Source organism: Orycteropus afer, unplaced genomic scaffold, assembly GCF_000298275.1.
Source record: "Orycteropus afer afer isolate SDZICR_OR568_19922 unplaced genomic scaffold, OryAfe1.0 scaffold00403, whole genome shotgun sequence".
Classification (NCBI taxonomy): domain Eukaryota; kingdom Metazoa; phylum Chordata; class Mammalia; order Tubulidentata; family Orycteropodidae; genus Orycteropus; species Orycteropus afer.
The window spans coordinates 1,819,324-1,827,169 of NW_006921990.1; the positions used below are offsets into that span (position 1 = coordinate 1,819,324).

The 7,846-nt window shown below is 38.3% G+C and overlaps 1 non-coding gene across 1 annotated transcript; it reads left to right on the forward strand.

The window, feature by feature from the left end:
- The first annotated feature begins 7,443 nt into the window (after nucleotides 1-7,443).
- LOC122151360 lies at nucleotides 7,444-7,517 on the forward strand. The gene has a single exon (XR_006164120.1). It is a non-coding gene; the product is annotated as a small nucleolar RNA SNORD93 (small nucleolar RNA).
- The last annotated feature ends 329 nt before the right edge of the window (nucleotides 7,518-7,846 follow it).

Consider the following 7,846-nt stretch of genomic DNA (forward strand, 5'->3'; position numbering starts at 1 on the left):
ATTTCTAATTTTTCATTTATTTTATCATTTTGTTCTTGTATTTTCTTCCAAAAATTCTCCAGGGTTTTTTCTGTGTTTTCTCTGGTCTGTCTCTCAATCCTTTTAAGACACCTAAATGTAATTCTTTTGAATTCTTTATCAGAGAGTTCCAATGCTGCTTCTTCCTCAGGGATATGTTCTGGGTCTATATACTGATCCCTTGTTTCTACCACTTTATCCTGCTTCTTTGTATGGACTGTGATGGTCTGTTGTCTCCTAGGCATCATGGCGTTGTTGTATTTAGATCTCTGTTAACTGTTTGTGAAGAACAGCCAAGAGTGATTCAGGCTCTTCTTGGTGGTATTTTATCATTGGCCCATTGGTGGAGAAGGCAGTAGTGGCTCTCGCTCAGTAAGTGAAGTTGCAGGAAGTGTGGATGTAGTTGTGTCTTATGGGGACTGTTGCTGTCTCCCACTCAGTTAGACAAAAATTACAATTGAATAACCTTTAAAAAACTAAAAGCACATGGACAAAAAACACACCATGTAATCACACATTAACAATAACCTAAAAAGAAAAAAGGGATAAAGAAGAAGAAAAAACAAGAAAACCTGCAATATCTGAGGATAGGGCACTAAGATAAAATGGTAGAGAAGGAAAATAATGAAGAAAAAAATGGGAAAAAGAAAAACAAGAAATGTGGTTAACCACAAGATAAAAGGGGAGAAAAAGAAAAATATAATAAAAGAAATAGTAATAATAAAATTTTAACTAGGAACAGGGAAAAGAAAAAAAGCTGAAAACTAGGACCTGGGAGGGCAAGAGTAAGACTAATAGTAAAAAGGACAAAAGTATTCATAATAATAGTTATTTTAAAACAGATAAATACAAGCAAACTAGTCACCAGGAAAAAAAAGTGAAAAAGAAAAAAAATAATAAAAAGAAGAAAAAAAATCGGTGAAGGAAAGGGCAGGGCAACCAGGCTCCGCCTGAGCACACAGACTGTGATGGAGTTCTTGTGAGCCCAGAAAATGGGTGGGAGTGGGGAATGGCCGAACCTCTGTTCACCAAGCGGGTGTGGGCTATAAGAGTAACAAGAGGAATGTCGCACCTTTTCACTCTTGCAAGTCCAGAGTGTCCTTGGGGTTGCTGGAAAGCCAAACCTCTTCTTAAGCCCCTGGAATCTCAGAGAGCACTGTCTCTTTAAATATCCAAAATGGTCAAGCCACTTGTAACATTCAAAATGGTGGTGCCCACCGGACCAGCAAAAGTCTACAGCTCAGCCCGCCTTTCTCTTCACCTTCTCTGTTTATTCCCCAGACACCATGCACAGTCCTCTGTGCAGTCCCTGGCTAGCAGGACTGATTTTTAGGTTAATTCTTAGGTCCTACCACCACTCGAGAATCTCCAAGCTGTCTGTGCCATCAGGATCGCTCAAGATCACTGCCAGACTGCAGCTCCGTATGTCTCCTTTTTTTGGTATTTTCACACAAATTCTTCTGCTAGTTGGGGTTTAGTCCACTTCTATATCCTTCCCTTCAATGCTCAGGGGTCCAGGATTATCTTCTGTGTCTGTGTTAATTGGTTTCCCTTTTCTTTGTTGAAGAGGCTCTGTGCAGTCTTTCTGCCTAGTCCACCATCTTACCAGAACCCATGTTCTAATTATTAATGGACTTTTGAAGCTGTTTCTTCCCATTTTGAGTTATGACCCATCAGCAAATGGAAGTCCTGAAAGTTTCATTCCATCCACATTATTAAGGTTGACTCTACTTGTGGAGGCAGCTCTTACCCAGTCATATTTTGAGGACCTTCCAATCTGAGGGGCTCATCTTTTGACACTATATCAGACAATGTTTCTGGGAAGGGATATTCAGAAATTTTTCCAGTAATATATCAGTGTTTCACTACTATTCATAATGTTTTCACTGCCCAAGTTTTTCAGAAGTAGATGGCCCCATCCATCTTCTCAGTCTTAGTCTGGAAGCTCCACTGAAACCTGTCCACCATGGGTGACCTTGCTGGTATTTGAAATACTGGTGGAATAGCCCTCAGCCTCATAGCAACATGCAAGCCACAGCAGTATGACAAATTGACAGATGAGTGGTGGGTCTTTTTTGTAGGCATATGTATATTATCCTATCACTGACAGCATTATTCTTCAGGATAGATCTTGAGATATTCTTTTTGATGATGAATGCAACACCATTCCTCTTCAATTTGCCATTCCTGGAATATTAGATTGTATGAGTTTCTGATTCAAAATAGCCATTTCAGCTCACTAATACCTAGGATATTGACTTTTATGCATTCCATTTTATTTTTGACAACTTCTAATTTTCCTACATTTATACTTCATACATTCCACGTTCCTGTCATTAATGGCTGTTTGCAGTTGTTTCTTCCCCATTTTGAGTCATACCCATCACCAAATGTAGGTCCCAGAAGTTGTACTCTTTCCATGTCAGTAAGGTTAACTCTGCTTTGAGAAGTCAGCTCTTTCCTATAGGTGCCATAGCCTCCAGCCTCATAGCAACATGCAAGCCACCAAACACTTTGAGGGAATCAGTCTCTGGGCATAGGTGGCCAGGCTTGTAGTCTCAGGGAACATTAAGGTCAATTAGTATAATATAGTCCACCAAGACAGTGTCCTACATCTTCTTTGGTAAGTAGTGACTAGGGTCTTAAAAGCTTGTGAGTGGACATCTAATGTGCAGCTATGGGTAGCTCCCCAAATGAAGCAAACAAGAGTGAAGAAAATCAAAGATGTAAGGAAAAAATCTGTCCAAAGGAATAATGGACCATGTGAACTCCAGCCTTCATGACTCCTGAGACCAGAAAAACCTAGATGGTGCCCAGATACCACTGCTGATCATTCTGAAAGGGATCACAATAGGAGGTCCCAGATAGAGTGGGAGGAAAATGTTGAACAAAACTCAGAATCATAAAAAACAAAAACCAAAACCCAGGCTTACTTGTTTGATGAATACTGATGGAGTCTTCGACACTATGGTCCTTAGATACCCTTCAAACTGGGAGCTGAACTTGACCCCTGTGGCTCAACTTTCTGCCAAGAAATAGACAGACTTATAAGTTGAACAATAATACCAGGAAGGTGTGTATTCATTAGAACAATGAACCATACAAGATCCAAAGGACAATATTTGCCCAGGGACAAAGCTCCAAAAGCAGGAAGGGATAGGAAAGAAGGGTGAGTAGAAGTGGTAAACACACAGAAGAAGTGGGAAGAGAGCTGTTACATTGTGGGGATTGCAATGAATGTCACAAAACAAAATGTGTATGAGTTGTTAAATGGAAAACCAATTTGCTCTGTAAACTTTCACCCAAATCACAATAAAAAGATAAGCAAGACTTTCTTGCTGGTGTAAGTCAGGAGAACCTCTCTGATTCCAGTTCCTTATGTGAATGAGGGCTAGGAATGTGGTGAAAGAAGCTGATTTTCTAGTGTTGAACTATTGCTTTGGTTCTGTACTTCCTAGGCACACTGGGTACTTTTCTGGAGGGGAAAAAAAAATCAAAGATATCAACCCCATTTGGTCTATATCATTAGCTATCTAGACATGACAATCTTTTATATTTTTAAGATCCTGGCATTGGTCCTCCTCTTCTTCCTTTTCACAATTTGGATAATTTTTATCTTCACAGCTATTCGTTTCTTAGCTATTAATATCAGAATAGATAGCCAAGTTACATTAAAAATGTTATTACTAGAAGTTTATTCTCTGAAAAAGTTAATGAAATTGACAAACCAATAGCAAATTTAACAAAGGAAAATAATGAGAAGACTTAACATGAATAAGAAATGAAATGGGCGGTGTCACAACAGAACTAACTGAAATAAAAAGGATAACATCAGGGTATGATGAAGAACTGTACTCTCACAAATTTTGAAAGCCTAGAAGAAATGGCAGATTTCTAGAAACACACTACTTACCTAAACTAACACAGACTGAGGTAGAAATTTGAACAGATGCCTAACAGAAGAACAGGTCATAGAAAAACTACCAAGAAAAAAAAGAAAGTCTTGGCCCAGACAGCTTCCTGGAGAATTCTACCAAACATTCAAAGAAGACCTATCATCAATTCTATTCAAATTATTCCAAAACATAGAAAAGGATGAAATCTTCCCAAGTTCATTTTATGAAGCAAGCATAACCCAGATACCAAGACCAGACAAAGATACCAATAAAAAGGAAAACTACAGACCAGTATCCCTCATGAATATAAATGCAAAAGTCTTCAACAAAATCCTAGCCAGTAGTCTCCAACTCAAAAAAATAATACATCATGACCAAGTGGGATTCATACCAGGTATGCAAGGATAGTTCAACATTAGAAACACAATCAACATAATCCATCACATAAGTAAAATAAAGGAAAAGAACCACATGATAATATCAATTGATGCAGGAAATCCTTTGATAAAATCTGACACCCATTCCTGATTAAAAATAATAATAATAATCTCAGAAAAATAGGAAGGGAAATTCCCTAATATAATAAAGGGCATATATGTAAAAGGGCAATAAGGCAAGAAAGGGAGATAAAAGGCATTCCAATTGGAAAGGAGGAAATAAAACTATCCCTATTTGCAGATGACATGATTTTATTCATAGAAAATTCCAGACACTTAGCAAGAAAACTACTGAAACTAACTGAAAGATTCACCATAGTGTCAGGATACAAGATCAACATAAAAATCAGTTGAATTCCTTTACATTGACAAAGATATCTCTGAAAAAGAACTAAGGGAAACAATACCATTTACAATAGCTGCCAAAAAGATGAAATACTTGGGAATAAATCTTAGCAGGGACACAAAAGACCTATATGAAGAAAACTACAAAACACTACTACAAGAAACAGTAAGATATCTACATAAATGGAAGAATACCATGCTGATGGTAGGAAGACTGAACGTTGTTAAAATATCAATATTACCCTAAGCAATCTATAGATTCAATGCAATTCTGATGCAGATTCCATCAGCATTCTTCAAGGACATAGAAAATCCAATCACTAATTTTATATGGAAAGGACAGAGACCTGGAACAAGCAAAGCACTACTGAAGAAGAACAAAGTAGGAGTCTCACACACCCCAGTCTCAAAACCTTCTATACAGCCACAGTAGTCAAAACAACCTGGTATTAATACAATGAAAGACACATAGACTAGTGGAACAGAATTGAGTACCCAGAAATACATCCATCCACCTGTTGTCAGCTGATCTTTGACAAAAGGCCAAAATCCATTAAATGGGGAACAGTCTCTTTAACAAATGGTGCTAGCAAAAACTGGATAGTCACTTGTAGAAAAATGAAATGAAATCCATACCTCACACCATACACAAAAACTGACCCCAGATGGATCAAAGACTTAAACATAAAACCTAAAAGTATAAAGTTTATCCAAGAAAAAATATGGGCAAACTTAGGGGCCCTAATATATGGAACTATTAGACCATCAAACATAAGTAAAAAATGCACAAACAGCAGAAGATAAACTAGTTGACTGGGACATTCTGAAAATTAAATTCTTATGTGCACCAAAAGACTTCTCCAAAAGAGTAAAAAGAGAACCTTTAGATTGGGGGAAAAAAAATTCAGCAACAACATATCTGACAAGGGACTTATCTCTAAAATTTAGAGAAAACTCCAACACCTCAACATGATAAGTAGAAAAAAATCCAAATAAAAATGGGCAGAAGACATGAACAGACACTTCACCAAGGAAGATATTCAGGCAGCCAGCAAACACATGATGAAATTTCACAATCATTAGCCATTAGAGAAATGCCAATCAGAACAACAATGAGATATCATCTCACCCCAAAACTAATAGCAAAGTTCAACAAGACAGAAAATAGCAAATGCTGGCAAAGGTGTGGAGAGATTGGGACTCTCATATATTGCTGGTGGGACTGTCAAATGATACAACCAATGTGGAAATCGGTATTGTGATTCCTTAAAAAGTTGGAAATATAGATACCATTTGATCCAGAAATCCCATTACTAGGTATATATCCTAAAGAAGTGAGAACCAGGACATGAGTAGATAATATGCACACCCATGTTCACTGCAGTACTATTTGCAATAGTAAAGAGATGGAAACAACCTAAACGCCCACTAACAGGTGAATGGATAACTAAACTACGTACATACAGACAATGGAATACTATGCAACACTAAAGCATAATGAAGAATCCATGAAACACTTCACAATGTGGATGAACTTGGAGGACATTATACTGAATGAAGTAAGTCAATCACAGGACAAATATTTTATGAGTCCACTATTGTAAAAAATCAAGGAAAGGTTTACAAATGGAAGGGAACTTTCTTTGTTGGTTACCAGGAATGGGAGACGAGGGTTAGGGAAACTGCTGGATAGGTAAGAGATAAGTACTGATTTGGGTGGAGGGAAAGGCAATACACCAAAAACAAGTGACCAGCACAATAAGCCTAAGGAAAAGGAAGACACAGAGAGGTGCACAAGAAATAGAGACAACAAAGGTAAACACTTTTACATATACAATACTGCATTATCAGTATTAACAAACTTTAATCTATGGGTAGATACATAGGTAGACAGGGTAAATGATCAGAAGGGAATATATCCATGACTATATGTAAGTTTGGGAGCTCTGGTGGCATAGTCCCTCAGGCATTTGACTGCTAACCAGAACTCTGACTGTTCAAACCCACCAGCCACTCCTCAGAAGGAAGGTTGGGCAATCTACTTCCATACTGATACCACCTTGGAAACCCAAGGAGGGGTCACTGTGAGTCAGAACCAACTCGATGGCACTGAGTTTTTTTGTTGTTGTTGTTTGTTTCATATGTAAGTTTTCCAGATGATATTTCTATACACATATTTTTATCTGCCATTAGAATGATACAATAGACCTAACAGTGGGCAAAGTTGTAACTTCTTAGCCATAGCCCAAAACCTTAAGGGAGTGAGTTGCTGGGCCCACAGGCTCAGGACCATGGTTGTCAGGGACATGAAGCTCAATTGGCACAGCATACTACACAAAAACATTGTCTTACATCCTACTCTGATGAGTAGCAACTTGGGTCTTAAAAGCTTGTGAGATGTAGCAATTGGTCTCTCCTCATCTGGAGCAAAGAAGAATGAAGGCAATCAAAGAAGCATGGAAATAATTAGTCCAAGAGACTAGTGGATCATGGAAACCTCACCCTTATGACTCTCAGACCAAGAGAACTAGATGGTGCCTGGCTACCACTGTCAACCAGTTGGAAAGAGATCAAAATAGGAGATCCTGGGTAGAGTGGGAGAAAATTGTGGTATAAAACTCAAAAGCATAAAAAGATCATACTTGCTTTTTAGCTGCCATACATGACTTAGTTCATTGTCAAATTCAAGTTGTTGATGAACTTAAGGTATGGACCAAATGGAAAGAATTTGGCTTGAATAGAATTCTTGGTCAAGGATGAGAAGTCTTAATCTGATGGGCATGCTTCTGCTCTGATGGATTAAAGTATTTACCTGAGGCCAATACTAGGGGGAAAAAAAAAAAAAAGGCCAGACTTACTGGTCTGATGGGGACTGGTGAAACCCCCAAGACCATGGCCCCTAGTTACCCTTTGGGCCTGTAATTAAACTCACACCTATGTCTGCCAGCCAAACAATAAATAGGCCTACAAGGTAATCATTTGTACTAGGTAAGTACCCTCCTTAGAAAAATCAATCATGGGAGATCAGAAGGGCAGCATTTGCACAGGGAGATAGCTTAGAGGTCAGGAATACATAGGAATGAAGGACACAGGGAAAAGGTAACCACAGGAAGTGGGAAGAGAGCTGTTACATTACGGGGATTGTAATCA